Genomic DNA, 26,291 nt, shown 5'->3' with positions numbered 1-26,291 from the left:
GATTGCTCGACCACAAAGAATGCCAGATAACGATCTGGGACACTCATGTTGCTTTCATCCTACATTCATCTGAGAAGAATTTGTAGGAATGGCACAATATGATTATTGTTTTAGTAAACTGATCTATAATTGTTCATAAATATGCCTGTAGTATGTTATGGGGATTACTGATTTCATGAGATTTTATCTGAAGCATCGTATACACATGCTGCTTCGCTGATTCATTTGTTAGCAATTTTATAAACTATCGTAATTAGAAGCAGCCCTAACTTTTAAAATGTAATGTAAAATTATGCTTAAAACTGTAAACCCCCCATGAACAATGGGTACCTTGCCGCTGGTGGGGAGGCTTGCGTGCTTCAGCGATACAGATGGCTGTACCGTAGGTGCAACCACAACGGAGGGGTATCTGTTGAGAGGCCAGACAAACGTGTGGTTCCTGAAGAGGGGCAGCAGCATTTTCAGTAGTTGCAGGGGCAACAGTCTGGATGATTGACTGATCTGGTCTTGCAACACTAACCAAAACGGCCTTGCTCTGCTGGTACTGCGAACGGCTGAAAGCAAGGGGAAACTACAGCCGTAATTTATCCCGAGGGCATGCAGCTTTACTGTATGGTTAAATGATGATGGCGTCGTCTTGGGTAAAATATTCCGGAGGTAAAATAGTCCCCCATTCGGATCTCCGGGCGGGGACTACTCAAGAGGACGTCGTTATCAGGAAAAAGAAAACTGGCGTTCTACGGATCGGAGCGTGGAATGTCAGATCCCTTAATCGAGCAGGTAGGTTGGAAAATTTAAAAGGGAAATGCATAGGTTAGTGTTAGATATAATGGGAATTAGTGAAGTTCGGTGCCAGGAGGAACAGGACTTTTGGTCAGGTGAATACAGGGTTATAAATACAAAATCAAATAGGGGTAATGCAAGAGTAGGATTAATAATGAATAAAAAAAATAGCATAGTGAACGCATTATTATGGCCAAGATAGACACGAAGCCCACGCCTACTACAGTAGTACAAGTTTATATGCCAACTAGCTCTGCAGATGATGAAGAAATTGATGAAATGTATGATGAGATAAAACAAATTATTCAGATAGTGAAGGAAGACGAAAATTTAATAGTCTTAGGTGACTGGAATTCGAGTGTAGGAAAACGAAGAGAAGGAAACATAGTAGGTGAATATGGTTTGGGGGTAAGAAATGAAAGAGGAAGCCGTCTGTTAGAATTCTGCACAGAGCATAGCTTAATCATAGCTAACACTTGGTTCAAGAATCATGAAAGAAGGATGTATACATGGAAGAATCCCGGAGATACTAAAAGGTATCAGATAGATTATATAATGGTAAGACAGAGCATTAGGAACCAGGTTTTAAATTGTAAGGCATTTCCAGGGGCAGATGTGGACTCTGACCACAATCTATTGGTTATGAACTGCAGATTAAAATTGAAGAAACTGCAAAAAGGTGGGAATTTAAGGAGATGGGACCTGGATAAACTGACTAAACCAGAGGTTGTACAGAGTTTCAGGGAGAGCATAAGGGAACAATTGACAGCAGTGGGGGAAAGAAGTACAGTAGAAGAAGAATGGGTAGCTCTGAGGGATGTATTAGTGAAGGCAGCAGATGATCAAGTAGGTAAATAGATGAGAGCTAGCAGAAATCCTTGGGTAACAGAAGAAATATTGAATTTAATTGATGAAAGAAGGAAACATAAAAACGCAGTAAATGAAGCAGGCAAAAAGGAATACAAACGTCTCAAAAACGAGACTGGCAGGAAGGAGTATATAGAGGGTCTGTAAAAGGGCGATGTACTTGAGGACAATATTATGGAAATGGAAGAGGATGTAGATGAAGATGAAATGGGAGATACGATATTGCGTGAAGAGTTTGACAGAGCACTGAAAGACCTGAGTCGAAACAAGGCCCCGGGAGTAGACAACATTCCATTAGAACTACTGACGGACTTGGGAGAGCCAGTCCTGACAAAACTCTACCATCTGGTGAGCAAGATGTATAAAACAGGCGAAATACCGTCAGACTTCAAGAAGAATCTAATAATTCCAATCCCAAAGAAAGCAGATGTGAAAATTACCGAACTATCAGTTTAATAAGTCACAGCTGCAAAATACTAACGCGAATTCTTTACAGACGAATGGAAAAACTGGTAGAAGCCGACCTCGGGGAAGATCAGTTTGGATTCCGTAGAAATATTGGAACACGTGAGGCAATACTGAGCTTACGACTTATCTTAGAAGAAAGATTAAGGAAAGGCAAACCTACGTTTCTAGCATTTGTAGACTTAAAGAAAGCTTTTGAGAACGTTGACTGGAATACTCTCTTTCAAATTCTAAAGGTGGCAGGGGTAAAATACAGGGAGCGACAGCTTTTGACAATGTTGACTGGAATACTCTCTTTCAAATTCTAAAGGTGGCAGGGGTAAAATACCGGGAGCGAAAGGCTATTTACAATTTGTACAGAAACCAGATGGCACTTATAAGAGTCGAAGGGCATGAAAGGGAAGCAGTGGTTGGGAAGGGAGTGAGACAGGGTTGTAGCCTCTCCTCAATGTTATTCAATCTGTATATTGAACAAGCAGTAAAGGAAAGAAAAGAAAAATTCGGAGTAGGTATTAAAATCCATGGAGAAGAAATAAAAACTTTGAGGTTCGCCGATGACATTGTAATTCTGTCAGAGACAGCAAAGGACTTGGAAGAGCAGTTGAAAGGAATGGATAGTGTCTTGAAAGGAGGATATAAGATGAACATCAACAAAAGCAAAACGAGGATAATGGAATGTAGTCGAATTAAGTCGGGTGATGTTGAGGGAATTAGATTAGGAAATGAGACACTTAAAGTAGTAAAGGAGTTTTGCTATTTGGGGAGCAAAATAACTGATGATGGTCGAAGTAGAGAGGATATAAAATGTAGACTGGCAGTGGCAAGGAAAGCGTTTCTGAAGAAGAGAAATTTGTTAACTTCGAGTACAGATTTAAGTGTCAGGAAGTCGTTTCTGAAAGTATTTGTATGGAGTGTAACCATGTATGGAAGTGAAACATGGACGATAATCAGTTTGGACAAGAAGAGAATAGAAGCTTTCGAAATGTGGTGCTACAGAAGAATGCTGAAGATTAGACGGGTAGATCACATAACTAATGAGGAGGTATTGAATAGAATTGGGGAGAAGAGAAGTTTGTGGCACAACTCGACGAGAAGAAGGGACCGGTTGGTAGGACATGTTCTGAGGCATCAAGGGATAACAAATTTAGCATTGGACGACAGTGTGGAGGGTAAAAATCGTAGAGGGAGACCAAGAGATGAATACACTTAGCAGATTCAGAAGGATGTAGGTTGCAGTAGGTACTGGGAGATGAAGAAACTTGCACAGTATAGGGTAGCATGGAGAGCTGCATCAAACCAGTCTCAGGACTGAAGACCACAACAACAACAAACAAAACTGTAACTCATCTCATTGCCACGAGTTCTCTGGATATTTAGTTGTTCTATACCATGTCTGTATGCCGTGTTATTTTTTTTTTTTTTGAAGCTATATATTCTTTTTCTCTTTGCAACCGTCTGTGGATGCCATTGTCCATTTCGTGCTAGAGGAGAGAGGCATCGCCACAACGGCATGGAGAATTCCCGCTAATCTGCCACCTGCGTCTCTGCTCTTCGCCCTTGCCAGCCAATCTCACGCTTGCTTACCTGCCTCGACCGCATTGTAAGATGATGATGTGGTTTCTACGTTTGTAAGAAGTACAACACAATGTTGCTTAGGATATGCATGCGAATAGGGGCTGTGGCGGCTACAGCCGTTTTGAAATACACGGAATGTAGCCGCAGTTTTGAATTTGATTTCAGTATTTCATGTAATTGTTGATCGAATTTAAAAATACAAATGCAAATTGAAGCAGCGTAGTTCACAGCGCTTAAATTACGCTATATATTCGGAAGGAAAGGAACATGCTTTGAGGAGTGATAGATTGGTGATACTGAACAAAATGTTCGAATAGACATGTGCCCTATGCCGAACGGTTTCCAAGGCAGAACACCTTTAGCGTCAGTTTAGTATGATTTTTGTGAATAACTGGAAAATCGCAGGCTCTCGCGAAAACATGTTTCAGTACAAAGTTAAACTCCATTATTTTCCCTACAGAAAAGGTCCTGTTCATTTTTTTTTTCTCTAGGGCTAATAGTTTTCGCAAAGAAACAGGGAGAATATTGAAAATCTCGAGCGACGCGCGTGAGCTGTTGTTTAGGTATATGAAGATAGTATCTGTTCCCGAAAGAACAGATACCATTGATGACCGTGCAGCTTCTCTAGAATGAAATGATAATTAAATCGAAACCCTTAGCTGCCGACAGGTGTTGTTGATATACATAAATGGGGACACCTGAAAATGTGTGCCGCGACCGGGACTCGAGTCCGAGATCTCCTACTTACATGGCAGACGCTCTGTCCATCTGAGCCACCGAGGGCACAGAGGATAGTGCGACTCCAGGGACTTAACCTTTGCATGCCTCCCGCGAGACCCACAGTCTCAACCGTCCACAACCTACATTCATAGTACTCCTAAAAGATATTTGCGCAGTCACCCATTACTCGCGCCAGACTAAGCTGACGAGTCCCGTAAGAGTTTTGCCCAAACTTTTACGGGACTCGTCTGCTTAATCTGGCGAGAGTAATGAGTGACTGGGCAAATATATATTAGGAGAACTACGAATGGAGGTTGTGGACAGTTGGAAATGTAGGTCTCAAGGGAGCCGTGCAAGGGATAAGTTGTGCAATTTTTTTAGTAATAATGATAATGCCTAAATAAGGAAGTTAATTTTTTTGTAACCAGAAGTCAATTATTTTGTATTACAGTTAATGGCCAAATTATGTAACTTTATATCTTCTCTCCTTTGAGTTCGTATTAAGTTGAACTTACTTCCATGTTGTCGAGATCTACACACTTCTGTTAGGTGCTTCTTCTTCCGATACCGTGCAGGTAATGTAATTTTCATTTATCGGACTTCTTCCTCATATACAGGCAGCAGGTGTGACATGACCTCTTCGTGTTGCGCGGAAGAAAATAAAAAGGCCTCATATTTTTGCACTGATAGACATTTTTATTCAGATACCGTGGAAGCTACTATACGCATCTCATATCCAAACACGTCCTCTCTCCACGAGAACTCAAGACATAAGGTGACAAAAAGTTGAATGAGGTCTTTATCATTTGTTCTTGCCTTTCGGTATAGCAAAATACATCTTTCGCGTGCGCTTACAGCGATTATCCTTGGCTTTTACTACGTACCAATACAAAGTCCCTGGAGTCGCACTATCATCTTTGCCCTCGGTGGTTCAGATGGATATAGCGTCTGCCATGTAAGCAGGAGATCACGGGTTCGAGTTTCGTTCGGGGCACACATTTTCAGCTATCCCCATTGACGTATATCAACAACACCTGCCGGCAACTAAAAGTTTCCATTTAATTAACATTTCGTTAATTAGGTAGTTTTTATAGGCCAATTTGAAGTATTTTCCCAACTTGATAGACCACAAGTGTCTTGTATCAGATTGTTCGTCTGGAATTCCTCTACACTACTGCTGTGCGATGCAAACAATAACAGTGCATTGAATAATACAGAAAATAAATAACAATATACATTAAATGCTTTCTATCTTCGAAATGATTCGGTGTAGGGCATAGGTCCTCACAGCACATACCTTTATTCCTGAGTTACCCTGTATTGATCTAGTATTTGAGAATGGGAGCATTTAGCAATTTCCAGAAAACTTTGGAAATAATTTCAAACCTTTTCGAAACTATTTCTCGCGGACACCCTCAAAAAATTAAGGGACAAAATATCCCTTACTACATTTTCGCTGTTCATGCAGTAAAGCTTCTGCATCAGGTACGACGTTTTAATTTATCACTTCTTTAGTGCCAACTTCGTTCGCAACACATTTTGCAGACGGTGTCCCATTCGGAACTGAATGAACCTGCAAAATTACATTGTTGTACAACACATGGTTCATAAACACTGAGATGCGTCGAAAACTAGCTTTTCTTAAAACGGAATACATATTATCCAGACTTAACTCATCCACCGTTCGATAATGAGATCACTTAGCGATATCCAACAAAGTTTTAACATAATTTCTAAACTTTTTTAATTAGCCTGTGAGTCATTAATCCGAAGCTTATAAAACCAACATAATTAGGGTTTTGCGTCTTCAACCATAAACTTTGCACACGCTTAACGCCCTTTATTAAACACATTAACTCATTTGTAGGGCAATGAGGCGTTTGGATCTGTTACATGGGAGTCCTGTTCTTGAAAGAATCGGGGGGTTGGGTTACTGTTCGTTTATTTAATCTTCTGCTACACACTTGCATCGTTACAACGAATCATGTTTCTTCCGAAGGGTACAATAACGTGAATGATAATCATTCCAGTACATTCGTGGCGCGATATAATGAGGAATGGTGATGAAACGAAAACTTATTTATCGATGTGCCCTGTACGTATCGATTGGAAAACAATGTACATTTGAAACTAATCAGCTTAAAACTTGTTTTCTAAAACACATGTAACTCAAAACTGTGTGACTTTTAAATCCCGATTACAGTGTCGCCCAAGTGTTCTGATCTAGAATAGTCTTTGCTAACCTATTTTTGAATACGAACACTAATTTCGTAAATTACTTTCAGTATGTGTGGTGCCACTTATTCTAAAATGAATATGACTATGACTGAAATTGAAGGAAAGGAATCGCTATTAATAATACGCAGAATGGCCTCCTTACAAAACAGTGATAACAGTAGTCAACTGTCGCGTACTGGAACTATAACCTTGTCGCATACTGAAACTATAACCTATTAGGGATGAGAATTATAAAAAAATTTTACAAATGAATACAATTCCTAATTCCATGTCAGAAAATTCTTTTAGGCACCTCAGTTGTTTGTTACATGCAACGGATAACTCGGCTCTTCCCTGTCTTGTTCAGTTGCAAAACTATGAAGTCCTGAATTGCATGATCGCCGCGGGGGGTAGCCGTGCGGTCTAAGGCGTATTGTCACGGTCCGCGCGGCTGTCCCCGTCGGAGGTTCGAATCCTCCCTCGGGCATGGGTGTGTGTGCGTTGTCCTTAGCGTAAGTTAGTTTAAGTTATATTAAGTAGTGTGTAAGCTTAGGGACCGATGACCTCAGCAGTTTGGTCCCGTAAGACCTTACCACAAATATCCAAACTTTCCAAAACTGCATGATGCTGAAGTAAATCAGCCACGAAAATGTGTAAATAAGTTGAATAATTTTTGTTACATGTGTGGTGAAATATCATTTTCCTCACAGAAACGCTTTCGATGTGCCTATGATTTGGCGGGAGCCTAAAAAACAATACAGATAACTGCTATTTCTGCTTGACTCCATCTATGAAGGGAGGACTGTCTATGAAAAAAAGAACAGTTCAGTTCCCGAATCTTCGCAATGCTAGTCGACCTATTCCGCATTCAGGTAGTTTACCAGTTCCTACTCCACCTGAAATTTGTGTGTTTTAAGTAGAAAATGAATGAAGGCAATGTGGAACAGGAAGAAGAACCAAACATGTCTTCCACATCCCGTGACATTGATTTTGAGGGAAAAGATGATAACCCGCACAGACCGAGTGAAGCGGGATCGAGTGATCTCATTAGAGACCTTGACCTGTCAAAGGAGAAGGTAGAAATTCTTGGATCTCGACTACAGCAATAGATTCTTCTCGATCGTGATGTCACACTTTCACAATGCAGAAGAAGTCACAAGGCACTGCTTCCCTTTTTGGGGAAGATAAACAATCTTGTTATTTGCTGCAACTTTAATGGCTTGATGAAATCTTTGAATTTGCCTCATGATCCAACTGAAAGGAGGCTTTTCATAGACTCCTCTAAACTTAGTTTGAAAGCTGTGTTACTTGAGAATGGCAACCGTCTTCCTTCTATTCCTGTTGGTCACGCAGTTGACATTAAGGAGACATATGCAAATATAGCAGCCTTCTTGGACACAATCAAATATCATGAATACAAATGGAAAATATATGATGATCACACTCTTAGGAATGCAAATGGGATACACAAAACATTCCTGTTTTTTTGTGTATGTGGGACAGCAGGGATAGGAAATCGCATTATATTAAAGCAGACTGGGCTACAAGAAATCTTAAACCTAGCGAGAAAAATGTCGTTGCCGAGCCTCTCGTGGACCTAGAAGATGTTCTTCTTCCACCCTTACATATCAAGCTAGATTTGATGTAAAATTTTGTCACAAGTATGAACCAAAAAGAATGAGCCTTTAAATGCATAACAGAGAAATTTCCGAAATTAGGTGATGCAAAAGTTAAGGAAGGTATATCTATCGGGTTACAAATTCGAGGACTTTTAAAGGATGCAGCATTTGACAAAGTTTTGGAGGGAAAGGAAAGGAAGCTTGGGAAACCTTCAACGGAGTTGTTCATGGATTTTTAGGCAAGAAAAGAGATGATAACAACAGTAAGTTGGTGACAATGGTCCTGCAATAATACCATAACCTTGGATGCAACATGTCCCTTAAAACCCATTTCCTCCGCTTCCACCTAGACTTTTTCACTCCTAGTTGTGGAGCTGAAAGTGACGAACATGAGAAAAGATTCCATCAGGACATTTCTTTTTCGAACAAATATATCGGGGCCATTGGAATGAAGCAATGCTTGCGGATTATTGCTGCTCTTTCTGGAGGGATGCTCTGAATCTCCGTTACAAGAGGCAAGAGGCATGCAGCCACCACATCATTATCTTCAGACCCAGCCATCTGCGAGGTACTCTTCCAGCATTTTGGAACTCTTAAAATATAATTATCCTTTAAAAAATTCAAATGTAAATTCAATGTTGTTAGCACATGTAAGAAAAATGAATCTTTTTCTCTTAATCCGTTAATGTGGCATACTTTCATCCAGTGTGCATCACAGAAACTAGAGCTCAGAAAAAGTTTTCATTTCATATTCGTTTTTCTCGAACCAAAGTTAGTATGAATTGACTAATGAAGTGCATGAAACATCGAAAATTTGTTTTTTTGTCGACCAGTGTAGTTAGAGTTATGAAATTTCGGGAATAAATTTGTGTTGGTAACATGTTTAAATGATTAACAATGCATGATCACAAGTTTATGTAAGAGCGAGATAAGCCATTGCAAATGTGAAATGCTGGTACATAAATAACCGGTGCAACCGTCAGAATGATAACTCAGGCATGCAAGCCTGCATGCATTACGTTGTACAGATGCCGGAGTGAGTTTGTGTGATGGAGTTTCTTACCTGTTGCACTTGGTCCATCAGTACAAGAACGGTAAGTGGGCGAGCGTTCCCTGCTGTAACACACCCCTTGGCACACTCTTACTCACTGACAGCACAATAGGGCGAATCAGCAGATTGACGTACAAACTTGCAATCAGAGTGCGCGGGATAACCACGAGAGTGCTCCTGCTGTCATACGAAATCGCAACCCAGACCATAACTCCAAGTGTAGGTCCAGTGTGTCCAGCACGCAGACATGTTTGTTGAAGGTCCTCAGAGCTGGCATCCTAATCAATACGCGGCCAGCGCTGCCATCGAGGCAGAACCAGCTTTCATCTGAAAACACAACAGACCTCCACCATCTCTCCAATGAGCTCCCGCCTGACACATCTGAAGTCTCAGACGGTGGTTGTTTGGGTGGAATGCAAGCTACAAGGCTTCTGTCTCGGAGCTCTCCTTGAAGTAATCGACTCGTAAGTTTGCTATGTCACTGTGGTGCCAACTGTTGCTCAGATAGCTGCTGCAGGGGCAGTACGACGCACCAGAGCCATAATCTGAACACGATGGTCTTCCCTGTCGGTAGTTCCACGTGGCCGTCCGGAGTATACAGTGCGACATGGGCTCACTGCAATGACTGACTAGCGATCGGTGCGTTGTGCTCTGTCAGCGCGTTCTTCACACGCTTTCCATCTTTCCCTCGGTCTCACTTTTGCCTTTTCCTATCATATCATTGCAATTCTATCGTCCCATCGGTAACCATACAATAATCTCACAGATTACATTACATAAGAGGTAGTCAAATGAAGATTTTGCAAAAGTAATCGCAGTAACTGTAAATACACTTTTCCGTCTGTGAGATAAGAAGGTCAGTAGCTCCATGGAAAAATGTTCGCAGTTGCCTGCTGAACAATGACTGTATCCAGGCGCGCACCTCTTCGTCCGAAGCAAATCGATGGTCATGATTGTCTTTCTTCAGGCCACCAAAAATAAGAAAAACGCATGGGGAGATATTCGGACTGTGTGGAGGATGTGTAAGCGCTTCCCAGCGTAGCTTCTGCAGCTTACTGGAAACAACCTTGCAAATATGTGGGCTTGTCCACTCCCTTTATACAGTCCCGATCTTTCCCGTGGAATTTGTATATTTCTGGAGACCTGAAGAAGACATTCGTGGCCTTCGATTTGCTTCGGATGAAGAAGTGCTCGCCACGGTACAATCCTCGTTCCGCAGACAACCACAAACATTTTTCCAGGAGGGCACTGACCATCTTATCTCACAGAAAGACAAATGTATCAACAGTTATGTCGATTTCTTTTGAAATAATAAAGTTTAATTACTTTTCTCCTGTCTATCTCGTTTTCATTTGACTACCCCTTATATGTATAGAAATGATTCATATTTGGTAGAAAAATCAGAAATAAACATACAGGGCCATAAAGAAGTTGTCAAAAACGCGTTTTGGTCCAATAATATTAAACAAATGAAAATTCAAATTTATCATCAACATAGAAATACGTGCGCAGTTCAATGAACCTACAAAAGATACCCAAAGTGATGTGATGAAGCAGGTTTTCTCAGCGCGATCGATTAATAGTCAGCTTTCCGTTGTTCTGTCGAGTTGTTGTTTCCAAAATACATAAAATCGAAACAACAACTCGCCAGAACAGCAGGAAGCACACTATTAAAGTGCAAAGTGGTTTCCATGTAGTTCTAACCAAAAATTGTGTCTTTTTAACAGTGATTTACAAATTTTGTTGAATATCCTCCGGGACTATAGGTTTTCAGGTTCTGAACTGATTCGTTCCTTGAAATGCTCGACAGTACATATCTCGACGGAATAAACCTTATTTTTTGGTATATCCCAGACTGAAAAATCCAGGGATGTGATACAAGGGGATCGTGGTGGCCAGTGAATTGTACCCCGTCCGCCACTTCGTTCATCATTAATTCAGAAAAGTCTCTGACAGTAAGTCCATAATGCGGGGGTACTGCACATTGTTGCCATATGAACTATACATTAACCTGTTACAGATGTTCAAAAAGTAGACTATTTTCCATTTCGAACACTAATTGAAGCATATTTAAGTAATTTACAGAACTGATAATTCTGGACCTCCAGCATGCTAGGGTTGAAACAGGTCTGCAGCTTAAAGTGATTTGAGTAACTGTTAGAGGAACCGTCGTAAGTTGCGTAGGTAGTTTTATCTGTTTATTGATGATCAGTTTCGGACGACTTCTCCGTTATGAAATTTCCAGCCGCGCGTCTATGTATGTTACTAAGCACTAAATATAAAAACGTGGCAATATACATAGTAGTGATGTTCATATGCGGACGGGGCGTTCTATATTGCCACGTTTATATGTTTCCTGGCCAATATCTTACATGCACGTCTTGTTGTGCAGCAAGACTTTTGTACATGAATGATCTGATAAGGGACAAGTCGTCCGAAACTACTCATGAATAAATAAATAAAACTCCTTACGCAACGGTTTCTCTAACAGTTATTGTAAGAACTGATAGTAGTAAGATCCAGTTAGCCAACCTCTGAAAATCGCTGCCCTTACACTCACGTCAGGAGAGTTTAAATCTGTCTGCATGACGAGGTTTAAATGGTTCTGAGCACTATGGGACTTAACATCTGAGGTCATCTGTCGCCTAGACCTTAGAACTACTTAAACCTAACTAACCTAAGGACATCACACACATCCTCCCCGAGGCAGGATTCGAACCTGCGGCCGTAGCGGTCGCGCGGCTCCAGACTGAAGCGTCTAGAACCGCTCGGCCACTAAGGCCGGCAGCATGACGAGGAATGGAATCCCAGCAGACACAATTGTATCATCTTCAAAGTTGATACTTCGCTCCAAAGAACGCTTTTTTAAAACTTTGGTCGATTTCTAGTCACATAGTAAACAACTTCCAGAATCTCAACGGCTGTCCAGATCTTCATTTAGGCTTTTAAATAAAGTAGGACTACATGGTCTCAGTTTCACTTTTTTTCTATGAATTCTTGGTATTCCGTAATCCTTGCACACTTTTCTTTGAGATTTACTCGGCGATTGCACAGAAAAGTGGGAGGCAGCGTTAAGATTCTCTTCTGTACAAACAGACTGCAGCCTAGCTGAACGAGGAAGCTCCGCTACCGAGCCAGGCTCTTCAAGTCTTGCGAATACCTTGTCGAAGGGAGGTTATACGTACGAAAAAAGTTCAACAAACATCAATGTAATTATGTTCATGTTCAGTAGTCAACTTTCTATTCATTGTCTCTCAGGAAACAACATTCATTGTTTTTTGAGACTCTTCCGTTTGGTCCATGTTTGCTTAAAAAACAATATTTCTGTTGAAAGTGAATACCAAAGAGACACCATAAACAAGCTCATTAACAACATAGAAACCAGCTCAAGAGCACAACCAAGGTGTCTGAATACAGAGAGGCAGAACACACAGACAACACAGCGGACCACACTAGACCAGGAAAAAGAAACAAATTGTACACACAAACATATGAGAGTAAATTGGTAAATAGAATTGGAAACATACTGGAAAAGCAAACGATTCCAATAAAATTCAGAACAAACAGCACAGGTGGCATATAAGATAAGATCTGACAGGAGAACCTGAGACAAAATCAGCAATGCGGGAATATACCACCCACATGCAACTCCTATCAAGCCCAATACTTAGGACGAAGAAGCAGAAACGTCAGAACTGGATACGCATAGCACGTGAGCAATCTGAAGAGAGACAGCGCACATTCCACTTCCGCAGAACACTTAATAAATAAAAACCACCATCCACTGATACCGAAAGTGATCCACATATCCTGAAACCTAGCAACAGTCTACACCGAAAACTACAACAGGAGATAATTATTACACACAAAAGGCTCTAGTGGAAGGTAAAAACGTAATAAATGAAAATACAACACTTTACAACAACACCTTCTTCACGGCTTTAAGAGTACCGACATAGGACAGAGAAAAGAAGTAACACACACACACACACACACACACACACACACACACACTCACACACTCACGATCACTCCCCCACCACACAAAGAGACATAAGTGAGGAACAGAAATAGTCAAAATTCTCGCTACATTCTCGCAGCACACGCGAACAGCAAGATGGCGTAATGTTTTGAAAAACTGGAAATTTGTAGTAAGTTCCTATGGGACCAAATTGCTGGGCTCATCGGCCCCCAGGCTTAGACACGACTTAATCTAAATTTAACTTGCGCTAATGATAACATATGCATTCACTCCCCCCCGGGGGAGGACTCGAACCTACGACGGGGGCAGCCGCGCGAACCGTGGAAACGCGCCTCAGATCGCGCGGCTACCCCGCGCGGCTGGCGTGATGTTTCGAATTACGGCCAAGGTGTACAAGTTGCTTTATCTGTGGTTTAGAAGTAACCGCACACGGATCAGTGATCGTGAGTACATGGCAAATTACGTAACAAAGTAGTTCCCACAACACTACCTCAATTCGCAGTAGTATAACACTGACTTATGTATGTCCACATTTTTCTACTTGTTAATAACAGCCGCTCATACAGCTGTAGATGACATCCTGTTCTCCGAAGAAACGGCAACAAAGCACAGAAAATATCCCGGGAAACGGTGACAAACATAGAAATCGTGCTGTGACTTAAAAGTAAATAAGGTATTATAAAACTATTCACACAATACAGTACCTGGAGCCGAACAATACAACTATAATAAAGTTGTGTAATGTATGTAACGATGCTAATTTTATATGATAATTTTGCCACTGATGTCAGAGATATTTTTTAAATTTATTTTCAGCATGCTCCATTACAATATTTGTAATACGACATGTACGTAGGTGTGTGTGCGTGCGCCCACGCGCTCGCCTGTGTGGAGTGAAGTGTTACGCTCGTGTTGCGTGATGACAAGGGGACCGGTAAGCTTAACGTCCCCTTTCGACGAACGGATCACCATCAACCCATCAACAGTACCACATGCTCTCACCCCATGAGACGCGGCAGAGAGGTTTCGGTACTAAAAACACGACACTGGCTCGAATTCTGGTGATTAGGAACTTTATACCACCACCTCTCCTCCCCCTATCTGAATTTTTTTTCTACCACCAGGATTCGAACCGAGTTACCTCTGGGACGAGCGCAACCGCCAAAGCTTGCATGAGCGAGTTCGGTGATGTCGATATTGTCACTGAAACTATTTTCGGAAACAGCATAATAGTTTCTTGGATTAAGGTGTACAGCAATCCGGTATTCTTTAGCAAACAACATAATCTCAAATGGCTAATGTCAGCTGACGTATGACTACAACGCACTACTCAAGCTTACATCTGAGTACCGCTGCGCCATGCAGAACAAAGTCCAAGGATTCCTAGCGACAACTGACTTCTGGTCTACCCAATAAACATTAACTTAATAATCACAAAATGCAAAAGATTGAAAATTACGGATGACAAATACTGAGATGACAAAGTCTTGGGATAGCGATATGCGCATATACAGATGGTGGTAGAATCCCATCACAAGGTATAAAAGGGTAGTTTTTTGATGGAGCTATCATTTGCACTCGGGTCACTTACTGGAAATGGTTGTGTTGGGCTACTTGGACACCATCTGCAATCATTCATGGACTCACGCTACAAAACGTATCAGTGGGCCACAGTTGTTTCGACTAGTTTGAGGAACATTCTGGACAATTCTAGAGAATAATTTGTCGACATTAAATCGCCCGACATGAATCCCATCGAAAATTTGGTGGGCATAATCGAGAGATCAGTTCGTCCACAAAGCCCTACACCGTTAACACTTTCACAATTATGGACGGCTATAGAGGCGACATGGCTTTGTATTCCTGCGCGGACGACGTGTTGAGTCCTTGCCACGAAAGTTGTTGGACTAAGCCGAGCAAAACGAGGTCCGACACGATATTAGGAGGAATCACATGACTTAAGTGTAAAGTGGAACTGCGCTCCTGCTAGCTCACGCTAGCAGGTACGTGGGCTGTGTGTGTGTGTGTGTGTGTGTGTGTGTGTGTGCTGCTGCATACGGCGGTTGGTGTACTGCAGCGCCGTAGCGCCTCCTCGCCCCGTGCGCGCGTTAATTAAGCCCGGTGCCGGTTTTTCGCTTCACGGCGGCCGATTACATTACATTACGTAAATTTCTCGCTCTCTGGTGACGCAGATTCTCACTGCGGCGAGAACTTGCAGCAGGAAAAGTGCCGACAGGAAGTTACCGTGTCGCTGGCCTGCCGGTAGCGGCGGAGAGTTCACTGTCTGTGATATCCACGACACTATGTTCTAGCCACAAAATGTTAAAATGAACAAAGTGTACAAACTTCAACAAATATTATCGATACTACGTATAAAATAGACTATCGTGTAAAAATGACGATAATTATTTCATTCTTTCTGTAATAATTTAATTTCTGTGTGAATTAAAACTATTATCAGAGAACTACATTCATAGACAACGACAATTATAATCTTTTTTTTGGTATCTGTGATAATTGTGGTTCAGTTGTTCTTCCTGTGCTAACCGATGAATATTCGGACGTGAGACGTGTCAGGTCTGTAAAGAGAAAACCTTTAACTATATTGTTAATTATTATTTGAAAAATAGAGTCGCTATTGTCTAGACGTGGATTTGTATTTATTTCAATTGTAATCCAATCTAATTAATGTTTTTAAGCGTTAATTTTCAGCTCCGCAATTAGGAGCGCAACCGTTAGCGCTAGTAAGTTACAAAAAAAATGGTTGAAATGGCTCTGAGCACTATGGGACTTAACATCTTTGGTCATCAGTCCCCTAGAACTTAGAACTACTTAAACCTAACTAACCTAAGGACATCACACACAGCCATGCCTGATGCAGGATTCGAACCTGCGACCGTAGCAGTCCCGCGGTTCCGGACTGCAGCGTCTAGAACCGCACGGCCACAGCGGCCGGCTAGTAAGTTACAGCGCAGTTTACTAGTACCTGTATAAAACGCATGAAGTATTTTTCATTGAGATAATTTTAAATGCTAAAGAATAGAAAGCAAAAAGGCTTAAAGTCTTTTATCTAAATATATTAACTTGATATAAAAGGAATCGAGAATAACAATAGTCAAATTGACTATCGTCTGTCTTCCGCCATCTTAGCAAAAATATCTCCTCGGCAATTTTGAATCGAGAATTTTAACAAACATAAATGGAAATAAATGCGCACCGGTGGTCCCGAATCTACTTTAAAAGACAGAATTCAACTGAGATTGAATCTTTAAAATTAGTGCTCACAGCACGTTACGTAATATCAATTTCTTATTGACTGATGTATGAAGCCTAATTATTTCGGACGATGTACATGAAATATTTTAATAGGAGGCATACGTCAGTGTTGTGCGCGGGTAGTATTTTGTGACTAACTGTTCCTTTTACTAGAGAAAACTGCTTCCATTTTAAGTAACAGTTGTGTAAAATCTGATAAATGATATGCAACTTAGTGCCACTCACACGACTTTATAGACAACATTTCTGGAGATTTCTTTAGCAGAGTGACAAATACACTCCTGGAAATTGAAATAAGAACACCGTGAATTCATTGTCTCAGGAAGGGGAAACTTTATTGACACATTCCTTGGGTCAGATACATCACATGATCACACTGACAGAACCACAGGCACATAGACACAGGCAACAGAGCATGCACAATGTCGGCACTAGTACAGTGTATATCCACCTTTCGCAGCAATGCAGGCTGCTATTCTCCCATGGAGACGATCGTAGAGATGCTGGATATAGTCCTGTGGAACGGCTTGCCATGCCATTTCCACCTGGCGCCTCAGTTGGACCAGCGTTCGTGCTGGACGTGCAGACCGCGTGAGACGACGCTTCATCCAGTCCCAAACATGCTCAATGGGGGACAGATCCGGAGATCTTGCTGGCCAGGGTAGTTGACTTACACCTTCTAGAGCACGTTGGGTGGCACGGGATACATGCGGACGTGCATTGTCCTGTTGGAACAGCAAGTTCCCTTGCCGGTCTAGGAATGGTAGAACGATGGGTTCGATGACGGTTTGGATATACCGTGCACTATTCAGTGTCCCCTCGACGATCACCAGTGGTGTACGGCCAGTGTAGGAGATCGCTCCCCACACCATGATGCCGGGTGTTGGCCCTGTGTGCCTCGGTCGTATGCAGTCCTGATTGTGGCGCTCACCTGCACGGTGCCAAACACGCATACGACCATCATTGGCACCAAGGCAGAAGCGACTCTCATCGCTGAAGACGACACGTCTCCATTCGTCCCTCCATTCACGCCTGTCGCGACACCACTGGAGGCGGGCTGCACGATGTTGGGGCGTGAGCGGAAGACGGCCTAACGGTGTGCGGGACCGTAGCCCAGCTTCATGGAGACGGTTGCGAATGGTCCTCGCCGATACCCCAGGAGCAACAGTGTCCCTAATTTGCTGGGAAGTGGGGGTGCGGTCCCCTACGGCACTGCGTAGGATCCTACGGTCTTGGCGTGCATCCGTGCGTCGCTGCGGTCCGGTCCCAGGTCGACGGGCACGTGCACCTTCCGCCTACCACTGGCGACAACATCGATGTACTGTGGAGACCTCACGCCCCACGTGTTGAGCAATTCGGCGGTACGTCCACCCGGCCTCCCGCATGCCCACTATACGCCCTCGCTCAAAGTCCGTCAACTGCACATACGGTTCACGTCCACGCTGTCGCGACATGCTACCAGTGTTAAAGACTGCGATGGAGCTCCGTATGCCACGGGAAAGTGGCTGACACTGACGGCGGCGGTGCACAAATGCTGCGCAGCTAGCGCCATTCGACGGCCAACACCGCGGTTCCTGGTGTGTCCGCTGTGCCGTGCGTGTGATCATTGCTTGTACAGCCCTCTCGCAGTGTCCGGAGCAAGTATGGTGGGTCTGACACACCGGTGTCAATGTGTTCTTTTTTCCATTTCCAGGACTGTATTAGCCGGGATAATTATTTTTGAGATCAAACGAATTGTTACGCTGACAACAGGTAACTGGTTTTATATTTTTTGTTGTTGATCTACCTGAAATATCATTTATAAGTAATTAAAGTCACGAAATGCTATAAACCGGTTCCGCCACGTGTCTCTCGGTAGGCCACCCGGTTCCTCGTTAGGCGGTTAATCTGGCTACTCTCCGCTTCACGGTTGGCAGCATGGTTCTCCAGGACGGTCACTATTACAATGTCATGTTATAATGACAACTTCCATAGAGTAGCTTACCCGATTTACTTTTTATAATATTTTCCACCCTCAACTCATTCACCTAGTAAAATTACCGGTTTCGACATATAAACAGGTCTTCAACAAATGATCTTTTCAAAAAAGGAAAAAAAAGGAGATAGTTAAAATACTACGAAATAACCTGGAAAACATTCAAATAACTTGAGGGAGTGCAGCTGGGTGACGTCGACAACGGCCGAAATTTCGATAGGAGACCGCCCAGCCATTTTCAAGGCAAAATTGCAGTAGGAAAGCGCTGCGCAAGGAAATTTAAAACCTCGGTTTGCAGAGCGATTCCGGAAAGTTAACACACACGCACGCACACACAGACACACACACACACACACACACACACACACACACACACACTGTAAACACTAACGCCACCACACCATCCAAAGATGATCGACGCCAGAAGTTCTAGACAGTGAAAATTGCTGAACAACGGGTGAGGTAGCATTAACTCTGTCCATTTTTTGACAAGAGAGAGAGCAAGATTAGATGCAGAATTTAAGCAAAAGTCTCCATCTCTATTTACAAGGTAACTTGCTAATTTAATCTCAACTGCCTCCTTGATGACACTGCCGACAGCTGGAAGTGCATGCCAGATTCTCCATGTTGTTATATTCCACAGGGTGACCGGTGCGAAGACCATCGTCTGCAAATAGCCCATTTGCTTGATTGAGTGTTTTAAGCGTGTGTGACGCTCATGGCCAATACACTTTCTGCCTTTAAAATGGCAGGGTAGTCTCCTTTACAAGTACGGTGGTTGTCGACGACGTCACCTGGGTATATTCCTTTAAGTTATTTGAACATTATATATGTGGTGTCGGTTCTTTCGGACACGTCCGAAAGAGCAGACAACACGTATGTAACTAAGGCGAGGATGCCCAATGATTCCTTCAGCGTAGATGCACACCAAACTCGAAATCTTAAGGGAATCGTCGAAATGCCAGGAGCAATGAGGATAGTGGACAAGGAGCAATACATTATTAGCGTGTTGATAATTTGAGAATCTGGGTCCGATAGGAGGCGTGTTAGGGCAGTAGGTATAGTTGCGACGATCACTGTGTCTGATGGCGTAGTGGTCAGCACATCTGCCTTAAGTAGGAGATCTGGGTTCGAATCCCGTCCCGGCAAAAGTTTTCAACGCCCTATTGATTTAAATCAATGACCACTGGCAGCCAATGTCTTTAATTTCTTTGTGTATTTGAACCTTGTATACGCTGAGTGAAACTCAGCTCTCAAAGTTGAAAATAAATGACGTCTTCTGTCTTCACAGGAGTTTTGCTACGCCAGTCTACATTTCGAAGGGAAAACTTCATCAGGCCTTTCTCTTGGTATTGCCATATAAACTTGGCAGAAACGTATATCTGTGGGATTTGTGGTACATTCTTAATTGCAACATGCGAAATTATGGTCAAATACAGATAGAAGTACAGCAGAATATATCTAGATTTTTGTTGTAACTTACAGTATACCTACGAATTTTGTTAATTGTAATTACTTTCTTTTGCGCAGTGAATACTTTTGTCAAAGTGAAGAGTAATCACGAAATAAAATGTCGTAAGACATCAGTGAATGAAAATATACAAATAAGTTAAGGAACGGACTTCTACATCCTCAACGTTGGCAGTTATTGTTATGGCCAGAGTAGTCGAACCTAAACGTTTATCTATATGGTTTTTCCAGTTTTACCAGTTTGCACACCTAACAACTTAGAACTTTGTACTCCGTCTATTATTATTTATCCGTCTATTTATTGGTATACTAGGCTATCAGCGGGTGGGTTATTTCTGACAGTACAAACCTAAGTAAAATGTGTTTTATAAAAGTTTAAAGCTAGCTCATTTGCGCAAAACGTATCAGTAACTTTTACAAAAACATCACTTATTGTTTTTTCTGCTGATGCTTCTCTGCGCGGCTTCATAGCAATGTTTGTATCATTTGCAAACGGGGCAAATTCTGCCCTCTGATTCAAATAAAATAGCAGATCATTAACATAAAGCAAGAACAGTAGTGGACCAATGATGGAATCCTATGGGCCTTTCATTATAATGTCTCATCATGTAGGAGATGTGTCGTCCCTCTTTGTAGTACTCGAACAGCGTAGGGGAAACTTATTACATTCTGTTTCTTAAATAAGAAGTAAACAAGGTATGTGATGAGCTACACATGCTACAAAAACTGAACATCTCACAATAGAGTATTATTATTGACACAACTAAATACCTTCGACAAGTCACAGAAGATCCAATACAGCTATATTTTATCATTTAAAGATTTTACGTGCTTAGCAACTGTATAAATAGACGACTCAGTAAAATGGCTCTTTTGAAATCGAATCTGCTAAGTATCTGTTACTACACTTACTACACAGGAGGGTGACAATATTGGAATACATTACATTCTCAAATACACAAGAAAATGGTGTCAGGAGTAACCCTGGCCATAGTTATTGGCGCATCTGTGGAATCACCCTTTTAATTAATGGTGCATTATGCGATGTTCTGTGTTCATACTCAGTCCTGCCACCGAACTGAGACACTAGAGATCTTATGGCGAAGTTCTACCATTAGTTGTAGTGGTAGCTACAGGTTCGTTACTTTGCCATACGAGAGAAGAAAACAGATTGTAAGAGCTGAGTAGGGGTAACCACGGTGATCAGCCTCGGACGTTAGGCTCCCGTCGAAGCAACAGAACTTCGCCTCGAGTAGCCGCAAGCAGCAGACACGTACCAGCTTACACAAAAATTCTCAGAAGTAATGACGGTCTCTCTTCCAGTAAAACTATGATCCGATACTTCAGCTGAAGAAAAAAAATTTGTCTTTAGCTCCCGTTAAACTCTTCCGCTGGCTCGTCTCCAGTGCAACAGCAGACAAACGCATATACAAATCCCTCGATGAAGTTTTGCTGCGTAAAGTTTATTTACGCAAAGAACGTAATTGGCGGCTTTCTGTCGATATCAACATTTATTAAACCCTACAAAATTGGTTGAAAAATCAATCTGATTGCGTCACACAAGATAATAATACTTCCGGTATTAGCAAAATCTATAGAATAGCTTTCGGTTTAACAATTCTTGGAACGTCCAGGGGCGACGTGCGAAGCTTCTCGTAGGAGCGACTGCCGTTGACGCATGGGCCCAAACGGCCAGGTACTCGCCGTGGCTCGGGCAGATAGTGCGTCACGTGTTCTCCCTGTGCTCGGTCGTGGCACGAAACAAAACATTACCTCTTTATAGTTACCATAAGAATATGACTAATTTTCTCACTATGCAGCACATTAAAAGATGAAACCTCTCCTTTGCAGATAAACTAGATCGGCGCCACGGAAAAACGAGTGTCGCTAATGCGTATGCGACACTACAATTACGTAAGTGACCAACATGAACAATTTGTATTATAGGCCAGCAACATTTTAGACATTATCCGCTACATATGAACTTTTAGTCACGATTATCTTCCTTGTGTCAAATGCGGATGTGAGATTAATTTTTATTTCACTAGATGTCCACTGTATTACTTCCTCGGGTTACTGTTTTACTTTCTCTTCTGAATTATTTGCATAAATTTTGTCAACTATTATTAATAATAAATTATTAAAAATATCTGTTACACATGAATATCTTTTACAATGTCCAATTGTCTTTAACAGAAACCATGTCATCTTCTGTGGCTACTTTGCCTGTCTCCCAATATTCCATATTGATCTGATGTTATTGTCTGATCTGTTAATTTCAGACAACATGTGCATACTCTTGGAATTTGTTTTACAAGTGTTCGTAATATTTTACAGTACCGTATACGTCATAGAAGTATTTTTGGATCGTTACTTGTTCTGGCAATTTTTTTTTACAAGTCCGTTGTGAAGGTGCTCGAATAGGTGTAGTGATCCAGTGATCTGTAGTGACTTTCCAATATCGCATTAAATTATCTTTTTAGGTGAACTACTTTTAAAAATGAATGCGCACGCATTAAGAAACGTTTTGAATCTAGAGGTAGCATTAGGTTCGTTGTAAACTTCATCCCAGTCAACATTCTTTAAGCTTTCTTTAACTTCAGTTCATTGTGGCCGAGCGGTTCTAGACACTTCAGTGTTGAACCGTGCGACCGTTACGGTCGCAGGTTCGAATCCTGCCTCGGGCAGGGATGTGTGTGATCTCCTTAGGTTAGCTAGGTTTAAGTAGTTCTAAGTTCTAGGGGACTGATGACCTCAGATGTTAAGTCCAAGAGTGCTCAAAGCCATCTGAACCATTTTTTAACTTCAGTTGTTTTCCCTGAGTGTTTTTGTACTGTACGAGGGTTGCCCAGAAAGTAATGCACCTCATTTTTTTCTTTAACAATTCTTTATTGAATATAATAAGAATTACACACACGAAAGAAGGGTGTTTTATCTACGCATCCTATTTTTTCACGTAATCTCCATCCCGTTCTGTGGTTTCCCTCCAGCGTGGAGCAAGGGTGTTTACGCCCTGTCGGACCAGTCCTTGTCCTGGTGGCGGAGCCAGCGCTTCCCTGTGTGAATCACCTCCCCATCGTCCTTAAAATGTCTTCCACTAATGGCATCCTGTAATGCTCCAAACAAGTGGAAGTCCGAGGGGGCTATACCAGGGCTGTAGGGTGGATGGGGTAACACTGTTCAACCCTGTTTTGCAGTGTGTTCAACAGTCCTCAGACTTGTGTGGGGTCCAGCGTTATCGTCTTGCTGTGAAACATCTCCTGGTTGCTGTGGCGCCGAAGTCGCCGGAAGTACGTCTCGAGTTTTGTTAATGTGTGGACATATGCCTCTGAATTAATGGCACCGCGTCTTGGCATTACATCAGTGAGTATCACATCAATGAGAATGGCACCATCCCATCGACTGTCGTTTTGTTTCGGGCTCGAAATGGTGAACCCAGGTTTCATCATGTGTCATCATGTCTCCCTCTCAACTTCAGAACGTTGCAACAAATGAAGAGCCGTGCGGGGTAGCTGCGCGGTCTACGACATCTTGTCGCGGTTCGTGCGGCTGCCCCCGTCAGAAGTTAGAGTCCTCCCACGGGCATGGGTGTGTGTGTGTTGTTCTTAGCGTTAAGTTAGTTTCAGTTAGATTAAGTAGTGTGCAAGCTACTTCCGCAGCTTGGTCCCATAAGATCTTACCACAAATTTCCAAAACAAATGAAGACAAATTTTCTATGTGATTTGTGATCCACCGCTAGACACCGCGGGACCCATCTCGCACACACTTTTGAATACCCAAGAGTGCGGATAATTGCATCCACACTTCGTTTGCTGATCGACAGATGCAGCGCCTACTGCGGAATCGCAATGCGTCTGTCCTCGCGAATGACAACGTCAGCTCGCTGCAACATGACAGATGTGACAGCCGTGGATGGTGTCCCCGACCGCTGCAAATCGTGGCGCTCCGCCGAATCGCCCTCCGATGACCGCACCCGCAGTGCTCAGCTACTAACCGTGCTTCTGTCGACAGCAGATGATCCATAGACTTTGCACAGGCGTTTGTCAATATTCCGCACAGTTTCTCTCTCTGCAGTGAGAAATTCAATGACAGCACGTTGCTTGTAACGTATATCACCCACAGTCGCCATTTTGAAACTGTCCTGCATCTACGCTATCTGTCGGAAGTGACAGAAACTTGGCGAGGTCGCTCACGTGACTTCTAATAATACATACATAACGTTTCGCATTCGTAGCATTGTTTTCGGCTGAGAAAAAAATGAGGTGCCTCACTTTCTGGGAAACCATTGTACATGGAATGGAGATAAGTTATTTGAAACGACTAACTGTGCATCATGGCCTGACAGTCCATTTATCACAGGAGACGCATGCATTTCTGTAACTTCCACTTCTTGCGTGAAAACATTCTCTGTAAGGGTATAACTATCTTCAAAATTTGTGACACATACTAAAGATCATCTCTAGATTACTTTTCCAGTCAGATCCACTCAAGAAATTTACATTAAAATCACCACAAATTAAAAATCCCTTTTTTTCTTGTCTGATAGACTGCGCCATAAGGCCTCAAAAATTTTAATGAAAATCTCACTATTACCCAGTGAGGAACTGCATAGTGTAACAAATTTCTTCATATTTGTAGTAGTAGTAGCAGCAGCAGCAGCTTCATTTATCTGTAGAAAACTGCTAAGAGGATACTGGACATGTTTTGGTTTTGCAAGTTAAGAACAACAAAAACAACATAATTCATACATACAGACATTTACATACGTCCTGGTCTGGTTTGAGAAGAACGAACAGGTAGTCAGCCGTGGCCTTACAGAAGGAACCATCTCGGCATTTTCCTGAAATAATAGAGGGGTTTCAAGGGAAACCTAAACCAGGATCGTTGGATGAAGCTTGGAGCCTCCACCCTCCGTAACAAAAGGCCAGACTGTTTAAGACAATGCTACATCATTCGGTTTACCTCTAGTGTACAGTACTGTTTTGCAAAGTAGTTATTTAATGCAGTACAGTCCCGCTATCCCAAACTCCGCTGTTCCGAAAATCCGCCTATTCCGAACAGTTCAGAGAAAATACCGACTTCTTAACTTAAAAACAAGAGAAATTAAGAAGACCCTGAAAAAATGTTTGTTTATGTTAAACAAAGAAGTGAAATAGATACATACATAGAGATGATGAAAACGCCTGAAACCACAGTGGAAGAAAGCTGGTTACTTACAGTACAGTACATACAGTACAGGTCACCTTCATTTATACAGTTCTGTAGAATTATTTTTAATCACTGCTTAACACAAAGAATAATCAATTTACACACTGTTAAGAAGTAAAGTCAATCATTTATTTCTGACGAAGAGCCCTGGATCGACTTGAGGAGACAGTGTTTCGCCCTCGCCTCATGAACATAACATCATTTGGTGTTGATGAAGCGTGCTGTTCGACGTAGTGTAAGGCGAGGTCAAGAGCATGCGTCGCGTCTGTGTGTGATATGAGTTCAGTCTGAGCGTTCACCTTCTCCTCGCTTTCGTCCGAGTTGATCTGAGCTGATGAGCCCTGCACCGTTCCTACGATGTCTTCGTCTCCGTATTCCTGGTGGCCATTGTCGTCAACAGCAGTCCACTCCTCAACACAGCTTTCTTCTGTGTCTTCAAAGACAGGGATTTTCTTGATAAGGATGTTCACGTCGTTCTCGCATGAAATTTCAACGGCGAAACTCGCTGTCTTCTTCAGGTGCGACCCGAGAATGGCCCTAGGGTGGATCGAGTCTAGTATTTGTGCCTGGATGGTGCTGGGCGCACCGAACCGCTCCGTGACACGTCGAGTGTCTCGTCAGCGGTCCGCGCCCGCCGGGCGCGGTACCAATGGTCGCCGGTGTTCCGACTTCCGTCCACGCCTGCTTCGGCTTGCCTCTGGCGTAGTGGTCGTCATCTAAACTGTGTAAAATCCGATCTGTAATGTCTGATGCTCTGTTTTCCCGGACTGCATTTCTTGCGAAATCTCTGAGTTTTCTTGCAAGGCAAGATTCTGGGTTCCGTTCTTGCTCGGTCACTCGAGTTTAATCGGACAGAATTTTTCCAGACAACATACGCCATTGTAGAATGACAAATTCATTCTGCAAAGCATCTCGAGCAAGGGCTGAGCTCTTTCTCCGCAATGTCTATCCTTTCAGGGGTTCTATTCCTGTAAGGTCCTCCTTCCACGAAACATGGACCTTGCTGTTGGTGGGAAGGCTTGCGTGCCTCAGCGATACAGATAGTCGTACCGCAGGTGCAACCACAACGGAGGGGTATCTGTT

This window comes from Schistocerca serialis, chromosome 4, assembly GCF_023864345.2.
Source record: "Schistocerca serialis cubense isolate TAMUIC-IGC-003099 chromosome 4, iqSchSeri2.2, whole genome shotgun sequence".
In the NCBI taxonomy this organism is placed as follows: Eukaryota; Metazoa; Arthropoda; class Insecta; order Orthoptera; family Acrididae; genus Schistocerca; species Schistocerca serialis.
The sequence above is the reverse complement of the archived record's forward strand: the minus strand, read 5'-3'. Positions refer to the sequence as shown.